This window comes from Natator depressus, chromosome 7, assembly GCF_965152275.1.
Source record: "Natator depressus isolate rNatDep1 chromosome 7, rNatDep2.hap1, whole genome shotgun sequence".
Classification (NCBI taxonomy): Eukaryota; Metazoa; Chordata; order Testudines; family Cheloniidae; genus Natator; species Natator depressus.
In genome coordinates, this window is record NC_134240.1 from 96,565,511 (window position 1) to 96,577,629 (window position 12,119).

At 40.1% G+C, this 12,119-nt stretch overlaps 1 protein-coding gene across 2 annotated transcripts in view; it reads right to left on the reverse strand.

The window, feature by feature from the left end:
* Positions 1–1,256: 1,256 nt before the first annotated feature.
* Positions 1,257–12,119, reverse strand: part of PWWP2B (PWWP domain containing 2B) — a 46,812-nt gene continuing 35,949 nt past the window's right edge. For both annotated transcript variants that reach the window (XM_074959117.1, XM_074959116.1), the window contains exon 4: positions 1,257–2,862. The gene's annotated coding sequence lies outside the window, so the exon portion shown is untranslated. The remainder of the gene's footprint in view (positions 2,863–12,119) is intronic.

Genomic DNA, 12,119 nt, shown 5'->3' on the forward strand with positions numbered 1-12,119 from the left:
AGTTTAGCAAACAGCAAGAATTACTCACCTGCTATTCTTGGCATCACTAATAGCAAGTGAGTGCTCCCTTTACATTTCCAGAAAGGCAGGTAGAAACAGCCCTTAACATACTATTACAGACTGGAAAAGAAGTTTCATTTGAACATGTTTTTATGGACAAGTTATTTTAAAACTTCCCTACAGTTAACTGCTGTAATGCTACAGCCCAAAATCTTTATACCACATTTTGGCTGGTGTGCAATAGGATCAAGAGGAACTGTGTGAGCAGACAGTAGAAGATCACTACACAAAGCACATAGCCAGCCTTAAATGCAGCTCTAGAAAACACTGCAAAACTCCATGCACACTAGCCTGTGAAGAAGAAAGGGGCAAGGGGAGCTTAACCTAGAAGCCAAGCAGCCTACCTCATCTCCCAAGATGGGGACATTAAGTAAACAGGTAAGCACAACTGCTTTGACATGCAGTTATACAATGTGCAGAAACACTTCCCTTTCTTCATATGCAGCTGTCCTCTTGCACCATTTTGAGGTAGCCAGACTTGGGCCTTGCAAGAGTCTCTGTTCAGTGTTGCATCTTAGTTTGCATATTAAGATTCTGTGGCTCATGGTCACAGCTGTTCGTTGGGTAAAATTTCTTTGGAATATTTGTGTATTTTTGCTGAGAATATTTGTGTATTTTTGCTGAGTATTACAAAATATTTAAGTGTCTCGGCTCAAAAATTAAAAATGTAAGGTAAGAGGAAGCGGCTTGGATCTTCTGAGGTCTCTCTGATCTCCTGAGACCTGCTGAGGTCTCTTCCAACCCTAATATTCTATGATTCTAGGTTTCTCTCGCCCATACCTCACCCTCTTTGCAAATAGGCGATTCTAGCTTTGTAAAAGCCAGTCCCATAATTTGTACCTAATGTAGTTATCTGTGGATGAAACAAGTACTAGAATTCCAAACCAAATAGAGGTTGGGACACATTGAGAGAGTAATCTAAAATAGTTTTGAAAAGATCTGCACATAGCTATTTACCCATTAAAACATCTCTATTTAAAGCAATGCTACTTAAAAAGTGTAGTAAAGAATAACTTAATCATTAAGAATTTTTTAATGGGAAATGATTGAGTCTATACATGACTAACTGATTTCAGTTTGGAAAAAATTGACTCTGACATCATATTTAAGTCTAGCTGAAGTTTTTTTTAAAAACAATTTAAAAAAACATACTTTCCTAAAAAAAAAAAAAGGGGGGGTGTGGCGGGGAGAACTGCCACTCTTACAAATCAGTATTTGGTTAAGGGAAATATAGTTAAATTAGAAACTTACCACACTAGTACAAATGACTAGTTTACGTTCATTGTCTGAATAAGTGAAATTCAGAGTAACAGCATATACAAACGTAAAACAAACTTTTTACATTTTCAGACATGTGTGTCTACCTCACTATATCTATGGTGCTCATAATGTTTATGTACAATGGATTTCTTTTTGAAAAGGTTTTAAAATTTAGCCCCTTTAATATTGGCCATTAGAAACATCATATTGTTAAAGAACCAATGGGAGCCAAGAAAAAACATGAGCTTTTATTTGTCTCTTTCCATTAATATTTCCGAGTTAGCAAACCTAACTGTAGTTTTTTATTTTTGGTAAGGGGACATGGACTAAGGTTTTATGAAAAAAAAATACAAAATAGCATATGTTGTAATGACACTTCACTTAGTTTCATTCTAGTATATACAAGCCACGTTAACTGTATTAGGCAATTTTGAACTCTCCTCCCCATTACTAAAATGAGTATCACAGATATATGTTACTAGATACTGGAGCTATTGGGTGGGTTTTTTTTTTTTAAGTTATATAAAAGGAAGATCAGATCCAAGCTATTGTTTAAGTGATACTGAAAACATCCCAAACTTCACTGTAATTCAGTTGATTTTTAAATTGGCTTTCATTCTTTAATGTTTTAAACATTTCAAAAAGAGTACCAGTAACTATCAGCAATGTTAAGGGTGGAAAAATCCTTTTCCTATCAATCAGCATGTACTCTCAATGGGCCACAAGCTACACTGGTTGAAGAGAAAAGTGTGAATGCAAGATTAAGTTCATTAATGAACTGCATTAGGTGAATAGCCACCTCAGTGCATTTAGGATGAATGCATCTAGGATGTACAGCATATGTGTAGGGATCACTGAAAGATGCACAGATTAATTTAGAATACCTCACAATCCGAATTACTAGTTGATTGCTTGTTTATATGCTTGAAATCATAGTGTTCTTAATTGATTATCTCAGCTCTGCAGTAAACATCACTGAAAAGCTTTAAAGTGTGCACAATAATGGCCACATAATTGTGTTGCACATTTTCCAAGTTTTAATTGACACAAAAGTGAGTCCATTGTACTTAAGACACTACACTGATTTCATTCTATTGCATGTCCTGCTCCAATTACATTTCTTAGAATACAGTATAGAGTAAAAGTTTTGTAGCTTTAAAATTAACAAGTGTGTGAAATCTGTAAGTAAAATAAGCAGCAGCAATAATTTTTGGGATTTTATCAAGAGTAGCTAGTTTTAAGTAATAAATACATTCCAAGTTGTGGTATTCACTATTCTCCTAGTTCACTGCTTTACTTTTCAATTCCCTTGTTTTCGGTTAGATATCCTTAAGACTTTCCTGTCAGCCTCGCACCAGAAGAGTCTCCTAACTCCAGTCCAGGTGCCCGTCACCCTTCACAGATAAGCAGTGCAATCTGACAAGGAAACTCATCCTGCTGTCATCTGCATGGCAACCTCAAGATTCTCCTGGGGAGCATGTCAGGATGTTTACAGACTTCATGAAACTCTAGGAGAACAGCTGTGTTCTTATCTTCTGTTACCTTGAAGAAAGTGAAAGAGGGAGAAAGGTTATTGTAAGTGGCACAGAACTGACCAATATTAGCGGTGAGAGGCTCACTCTCCTTTACTTCATCTAAATATAACCTGCAACTCTTGTGGTGTAAATTTGCATGGTAAACTGAAGACATAATAGCTACAGTTTAATAATAGCCTCATTGAATTAACAGATCTAAATAAAAGTTGGAAGTAAGCAATAATACCACTGAAATATTTTTTGAAGAATGCAGTTGTCATTTTAATGATGAAGAACAGAATGTGATAGCTGGCTAGCTTAGTATTTAAATCTTAAACAATTCACTTTTTGGTGTAGGGATATAATAAGTTTTCCTATACTGGACTCTGGTTAAAACCTATCAGAAATTTTTAAGATTCTTATAGTCCATTTTTTCCCTTGTGACCTGTACTTCTCAAAAAAATTTATAAAATAGGAAAAAAGGTTCTTCATGGAATCCAACCCCTTTAACTCTTAATTTAAGCTTGCGTAAGGAATTGCAGCTGTTTAAATTAGCTGATGCATGTTTAACATCTGAGTTTTCAGGTAGAAATGTACATTTCTGATAAGAAAAAGAAAGAAAAAAAAAAGCAAGAGATGTTTCCTTCCAGCCAATACACATTGCTCAGAATGGAAATGAAAAAAAATCAGAAATGAGTACATTTCATTTCAACTTAACGGTTGAAACAAGGAGAGACCTGAGACGATTGTGAGATACTGCTGTCAAACCAGATTGGCAGAGAGTATTCCTCCCACACCATTCTTGCAGGATACTAATGAGAGTCATCAACGCTCCCGATAGTCCAATCCACACCTCTAAGCAGAGGAAGTTATTCATATCCCACTATAGCAATCTCTAATAGTTGTGATATGTACCTATTTTATTGGCCTTTTAAAGTTAGACTAAGAGCCCCAGAAGCTCTTATTACCTGGTTACCTCAAAGACTATACTGGAACACTTGATTTGCATTTAAAGAGAAGCTGTCAATATTATAAGATTCCAGGACTGTTTCTGTGTTTCGCTCTGAAGCCTAGAACGTCTGTGGAATCAGTGTGAAGTGATGAAACAGCTACGAACATGGCTGAGAGGTTTTTTTGTTCAGAATATCACCAAGTTCAATCATCACTGGGATTCATAGTCTATTACCAACCAATTTTTAAATTCTTAGCCATTTTGACTTTACAAATTACACACATGACAGCAAGGCATGTATTTATGTCATGCCAAGAATCCTAGATCACCACCACATTAGAGGTAACAACCAATCACCACCCTTACTCAACAGATAATTTGCATGCAGCAGTTTGATTGGTTGTATGAGGAAGACTGAATAGATGGATTATTTGGCCCAAGCATCATACTTATGCAACAGCATGGGCTTTCTGCTACTAATATGTAATGAAGTCACAACATTCAAAATGCTGCATTCCTCCTACTCTGACATGAACAGCATGTGCTAAGACTATTAGGCAGAAAGTAGGATTGTGGACCCTGTCATCTGGCCTGCAGTAGTCTTGGGCAGAAGGCCATATCAGTGGGAGGGTTTGTTTGTTTAAAGAAAGAGGCAACATTTCACAAGGCTAAGATTTTACCTAGAAGTCCATGCAACTTATGCCTGCCATTCTGTTAATTAACTCTGCTGTGCAAAATGTACTGAAATTGTGCTTCAGTATCTTGGCGTGATCAGTGGCCTTAAACATTTGCATATCTATTTAACACACACCCTTCTGTTTATCTTGAAGACTGACTGGAGTAAAACTGATTAAGAATAGTGACTGAGCAGTGCAAGTCAGGACATCTTGTTGACAGAAGAGTGGCTGAAAACATTGAGGTCATCTATAAGTTTTTAATATTTTCCTCCAGAGAAAACAGGTCATCACAAATGGACTTCAGAAGCAATTCAATCAGGGCCTAGCACTAAAATCCATGATCAGTCCTAACTCAGAAACTAATACTGTCAGTATACAGAGTCAGGATTTTAGGACCTCACATTTACCTTTCTGATGAATAATAGAATGAGATGTAATACTATGGTTAAGGGTCAAAGTCCTTTTTTATAAAACCCTCAGAGTTTAAGTCTAAAAAGTTGAATTATGAGAAGAAAAATCCAATATATAATGATTTAAATAAGTCAATTACATTATCACATTTCTCTGCACTGCTAAAAATGCACCACAGCCTCCTGTTAGCATGAGAAACTAAAGGTGAAACTGACCTGCCTGTCCTTGTCCAAGGTGACTGAAAAACACAAAAAAACCCATAGCCCTTAAACATGATAAGCTAGAAATTCAGTATTTTAATAATTTACAATCTTGTTAGTGACAGAAAATTTGTTTTTAAGTCACTTCCTTTGACATTCCTATGAAACTCCTATGCTAAAGCACCTTTATATTTCAGCAAAGTCTGTATTCAGAAATTTCATGTACACTTTCAAAACTCAGCTACTTCAAAAGAAGAGCCGCAAAAAAACCCAAACACAAACTGATCGAAAACAATCAATTTATCAAGCACATTGGGGCCTGAAAGTTATCTGCAATGTGTGATTTGCACCTTTGAAACATAAAACACAACAGGTGGAATTTTGAAAAATACCTACATCACTTCAGCATTTACTGTTTGCCTTAAAAAAATAATTCTGCAAACTTGGTCAGACTGTACATTCCCAAACTAAGCTCATAGAGAAACTTAGTTATTTTGTGGTATGGGAAGAAATATTAAGCACATAGCAACTGACAATTTCTGGTTTGAATTTTTGAAGCATTACTAACAAAACTCACAAAAACCTAGGTAGTTTTGTTAGAGGATTTAATCTTATGACAACAACCATTCCCCCCACCCCACCTTTTCTTTTTACTGAATGGGTACATAACTCAACCTGCCCTGTGTGTTCTTTAATGCAACTGCTTCAAGACCAGGATCAAAGACTATCTTCTCACAACAGAAATTTGATAGGACTGGCACAACTGCAAGTTGGCTTTTACAACAGCTTTGATAAACACTGGTTTCAGAGTAGCAGCCGTGTTAGTCTGTATCCACAAAAAGAAAAGGAGTACTTGTGGCACCTTAGAGACTAACCAATTTATTTGTTTGTCCCTAAAGGTGAATGCTTATAACTTCTCTTCACATTAACCTACAGTTCTGGTGCCACTACAAACCAGCAGTTAATAACCTTGAATATAGGAGCTCATGGCTCAAATAGAAAGATGAAGCTTCTTAAAAGTAAGAGACCACAAATGGCTATTTTAAATATATTATACCAGATAGATTCAGCAGCTTTCAAGTGCAGTTCATTTGACTAGTGAAGGAATATTTATCAGATGAATGAAGAGAGACTTACCTAGTTACTCTAAAGCTTCAGATGGCTAGTACCGTACAACACCTCAAAATAAAACTGCAATTTAAAGAGAAGTTTGAGATTCTGGAAACTTCTAAGTCCCCGATGATTTACATATTATGGATTTACTGATTCAGGTCAACAGCATGAGAGGCAGCATGGTCCAGTGACTAGGGCTACAGCTAGAGATGTTTGGAATAATCCAGGTGGCAGAGGAAGAGGAGGGTAAAGAATAGCCCCACCTATGGGGTGCAGGAACAATTTGTATAGTGGGGGTGCTGAGCCACTGAATCAAACTGTAAACCCTGTATACGATGGAAACCACTTCAAGCCAGGAAGTGTTGTAGCACCCCGGTTCCAGCCCCTATGCCCAACTTAATGCAGCTGGTGAATCCTGTTGCAGGCTTGTTGTATATGACTAGCCATTTTGTATCTGCTGCAACTATATAAGTCCCCTTGATGAAAGTTAAACACACACCCAAGATTTAAATGTGCCACTTTTGTCTTCTGCTTAGTCTACTCCTGCCTTGCGTCTGGGTGGTGGATGTTATACAACTGTGTTATTAAACCTGCTTAAGACATTTCTCCCCAGGGAAAAGTCAAATACAGAGTTGGGTCAGCATTATGTTCTCAGAAGTCATTTGGCATTTTAATATACTATATACTTTGCTACCTTAAGAAAAGACACCATTCCCCACACTAATTCTATTTTACAAAGAAATATCAGATACCACATAGCTGGATGGAATCTAAAAGTTAAAACTAGCACTAATATTTAAAGGTCAAGATTTTATTATTTTATTTTTTTGAAGCAACAAGTTGGGCACTCAAAATCACTAAAGACAATTTAAGATGATCTGAGGAGGACAGATTTTTCAGAAAGCGACAAACTATCAGGCCCCTTTGATAGAACGGGGAAACATTAAAAAAAAAAATCACTAGCATGGGTCAAAAATACTAGCCAAAAGGTTATGGATCACTCTTTTCCTCTTTTTATTCATCAGGTGTGCATTGGAAAATCTCAATAGTTTATAAAGCAGGATAATGAAATGAACCAAGTAAAAGAGGAAAAGTTTTTCAGGCTTCAACCAAACACAAAGTAGCAATAAATTTACGTTTCATGCCAATTTAGACATCATGGGTCATTATCTGAGAAAAGTTCAGCGCTGCCAACCTCAAGCACTGAAAACTCATTCTTCAATCCTCAAAATAAGATTAGATTTGCTTAAAAATAGTGATTTAAAAAATTCACTGGATTCTTTATGTTCACTGGGTTTTTAGCCTTTAAGGTACACACTGTTCACATTTTCAAGATTTTCTCCACAATCACAGGGACTAGATTTTTTTTAAATAAACTGAAGCAGAGATCCTCCCCCAGTCACTTGATTTTAGGAGCTGGGGCTTTGAGACGGAAAACAAATATCACGAGAGTTGGAAACACTGAGTTACACTTTATGTAAAGGCTGTTCAATTTACACCTAAAATTTTTACTCCTCACAAGTCAATCCCTGCAGAGACAATCTTCAATCTGATAATCAGACCTGCATGGGCATGTCTCTGTAGGCATGAGCAGAGGGGGTGCTTGCATGGATCCAATCTCAGGATCAGATCCCAAGATAAAAAGAGGTCCATGTGACTGTTCTTGAGGCACCCAGGACTGGAAATCACCGTGTTAGCCCCCTGCCTCTCATGACAGGTAGTCTTGCTTATGATGACTGGGTGTAAACTCCCTAATGCCACCAGCCTGTTACCTCAAGCACTCTCCTCTGGGCTTTGCCAGCTTTGTCTTTGTCTTACAGGTTAACAGTAGGTCCCTGAGCCCCTTTGAATCATTCCCCTGTGATATCCAGGCTGTCAGTGGTTACTCTCTCTAATCCCAGCTCCTCTGTCCTTAAAAATAAAAAGGCTATGTTCCCCAGTTTACTAATGTTATCTTAAATCACTGCTCCAGTAAAATCACAGCACTCATGAGCATGTCTAATTTTTTTTTTTTAAAGTGGGTTTATGTAAGAAACAATAGAGAATTAACTAGAAACAAAATAGTGGAAACAAATGGTTACAATGCAAAAATAAAATCATAACACACAAACCTGGGTCTACATTTAATAGTTACCTCTATCTAATAAAGTATGTGCCCTCCCCCCGCCCCCAAATTCAGTCCATTGCAGAGCAAGCCGGCTTCACAGGAACAATGATCCAATTTTTCATAAATCCCCACTCCCCAAGATGTCTCCTCAGTGAAAGGATGCAGAGGATCTTTCTTCCCCCCTCTCATATACTGAACTAGACTTTTGTCTTTATTCACAGGCAGGGCAAACATATGTTATAATGTTCCTTTTTTTTTTTTTTTTTAACCTCCAAGTAGTTTCCACTGTTGCAGTTATCTCTGATTATTTTCAATTGGTAGTCTTGGAGCAAGGCTAGACGTGATCCTTGCAGAGGACAACTCCCTCTGCCTGAATGGGCCAACACCAGGACATGTTACAGTAGAGTTACGAACACCTCAAGAATGGAGGTTGTTCGTAATTCTGAACAATGACTTAATACACCTTTGAAACTTTATTATGCGGAAGGAAAATGCGGCTTTCCCTTCTTTTTTTAGTAGTTTACATTTAACACAGTAATGTACTGTATTTGCTTTTCTGGGGGGGGGCGGGAGGGGTGTCTCTGCTGCGGTCTGATTTGTATGTCCAGTTCCAAATGAGGTGTGTGGTTAACTAGTCAAGTTTGTAACTGTATCTACTGGTGACTAACTTTTACTCCAAGTCCATCAACCTTATTTTCAATACAAATACAGTAGAACCTCAGAGTTAGGGACACCTTGGGAATGGAGGTTATTCGTAACTCTGAAGAGTTCCGTAACTCTGAAAAAGAAATTACAGACTTCAGGCACATGGGGGAGAGGGGGCCACCAGGTGTGTGGGGGCTCTGTGGCTTCTAACCCTCAGGCAGCCAGGCAGGGGGCTCCGGACTTCAGCCCCATGGGACCACCAGGACTCAGTGCTTTAGACCTGGGGGAGCGGTGGGGCTCAGGGCTCCCCACAGCTCTGCTCCTGGCTTCAGCATGGAGGGCGGGCATGCCAGGGCTTGGGGCTTAGCTACGGGGGAAGCTCTGGGGCTGAAACTGGTGCTTCCCTCATAGCTAAAGCCCCCACCCCACCCCACAGGGCTAAAGCTAGGAGCAAAGCCATGGGACTGAAGCCCTAAGCCCCAGCACCCTTTGCGAGACTGAAACGGAGAGCAGAGCCGCAGGGCTGAAGCCCCAGGTCTAAAGCCCTGAGCCCCCCACTATCCTGCAGCTGCAACCCCAACCCCCCATGGCTGAAGCCCTGAGCCTCGAGGCAGTACTATATTTATTTATTGGTCTGTGCTGCTGCCTGATTGATGACTTCCGGTTCCATAGGGTGTCCGCAACTCTCATGTTCCTATCTTTGAGGTCCTACTGTACATTATTTCTTACATATTACCCATATGTGCATCTCACATTGATTATGAATCTTGACAAGTTGTGAGCTTTCTGTAGCTACCTTACATGTTATCCTTTATGGATAAATATCATGTAAGATACGTATTTAGTGTAGTGAGTTTGTCAGGTCTGAAGTGAGAGCTGTTTACAAAGAATAGGGGATGCTTTGCCAAGGAACCTCTGTATCAAAATACATTTCACTCGGGGGTTTATCTGGGAAATCATCCCCTTAGAGATCTGACAAAGTGTAAGTAATCTGTAAACATTGCCTGTGAGCTAGGAATATACATTCTACATGGGTAAGTCAGCTTTCTCTTCTTTTTTTGCAGGGGAAGGCCGAGAGGGAGGAGATGGATGGGTGGAGTATGGTTTTAAGGTGAGATTACATATGGAAATACATGGCGAGGTACAATAATTGAATCTTAGTGCCTTATTACTAGCCCTGATGGTTTGCCAGGTATCAGAACCCTAACCCACTATTGAGAGCAGTGGCAGAAGTATTGCTATCTGAGATACAGAATCATAGAATATCAGGGTTGGAAGGGACCTCAGGAGGTCATCTAGTCCAACCCCCTGCTCAAAGCAGGAACAATCCCCAATTTTTGGCCCAGATCCCTAAATGGCCCCCTCAAGGATTGAACTCACAACCCTGGGTTTAGCAGGCCAATGCTCAAACCACTGAGCTATCCCTCCCCCCCCCCACCCAAATTAATTAATGAGCAGACTGTGGGTAAGGCAGACAAATGGGAGCCCCAAGAGGTAGATTCTTCATTCAGGCAGGTTGGCATGAGGGAGAGAAACCACCACTTCCCTTTCTAAACCCACCACTGGTCTTGACCACACTGATATATGGAAGCCTCTGAAACACAGTGCCCCAGAGGGGTAGTGATCAGGTCCCGTGGAGAAAGTAGAGGAAGCAGTTAGGAGTAGCTGAGGTGATCACAAGACCAGTGGCACAAATGTGATGGGAAGGAAGAAGAGTGTCCTGGGAACAAGGCATTTTCATCGGCTTCCTTGATTTATTCCCCCTCTGACCCTCTATTTAAGTGGCTTTTCTCTTCATGCTGAGCCACCATGGGGCAACATCACTTTGTCTACACTAAGGAAATTTTACACAAAGTTTCCTACTTTTGCCAACACTGGTTCAACTCCAATGGCTTTAGCAACACTGGAAGCCAATATAGGCAGCCTGGTGCCAGCATATCAAATGCCAGTAAAGCCCATTTCCAGCAGGATTGGAAGACATGGTGCTTGGGGAAGAGTGACAGCACCCAGATCAGTCTACACAAGAGCTTCCACTATGGCCAATAATGCAGGAGTGTTAATTTTCACTCATGTCGACAGGACTTGTGCCTGTGAAGGCCCAGACTCAACATTTCTCCTGGGGAAAAAAAGTTCTCTCTGCCCATATCGGAGTAGTTATGTTGCTAGAAGTCAGGGAGTAGTCCTTTTAGAGGGACTTACTGAGGTCTATAGTTAGCACAGTTACTGCTGAATCTGGTTTTAGTCCTTTATCTAGATCATGGAGTATTTCCCCTCCCGCTGAAACTTACAGAATTTCATATACCAGCTATTTAGCCTCCACTTTGTTGTTAGGGAAGGCAATTGTTATAGTACATCATTTAGAGCACACATCAAAAGGATTCATATCTCTGAGCCCAGAAGGAAGATATTTCCTAGAAATATTCTTGATTTATTCCTAGTCTGGCTGGAGCCTGGGAGGCTGAATTGTTTTAAAAATCAGTGCAAAATGGTCAGCTGAGAATACTGTATCCCTTAGGGTATGTCTACACTACAAAATTAGGTCAATTTTATACAGTCAATTGCGTATGTCCCCACTAAGCGCATTAAGTCAGCGGACTGCATCCTCACTACCATGGCTAGCATCGTCTTTCAGAGCAGTGCACTAGGGGTAGCTATCCCACAGTCTCCACCGCCCACTGGAATACTGGGCTAAGCTCCCAATGCCGGATAGGGCAAAAACATTGTCATGGGTGGTTTTGGGTACGTCATCAGTCGCCCCTCCCTCCGTGAAAGTAATGGCAATCATTTTGCACCTTTTTTCCTGGGTTACCTGTGCAGACACCATATCACAGCAAGCATGGAGCCCACTCAGCTCACTGTGACTGCTGCTGTTGTGGGCAAGTCTACTGTGGGGGCTGCTATGATCCAAGTAGCCAATGCAATCATTGATGTTCTACTATCAAGGGTAGTGACTCTGGGAAACGTGCGGGCCTCTTTAGATTTTAGGTGCCTCATATTCCTGTCCTTTGTCGCTGGTGAAGAAGTCTTGCAGCCGTACATTCCAGTCCGGTAGGTGCTGTAACACCCCATAGCACTTCTGTGGTTGACACATGTAACAGCTCCAGGGCTCTTGCTTTTTTGCCTTGGCCGAGGTACCTTGCCCTACCAGGACCTCAAAGTATTCGACACAGAAGCACCTGC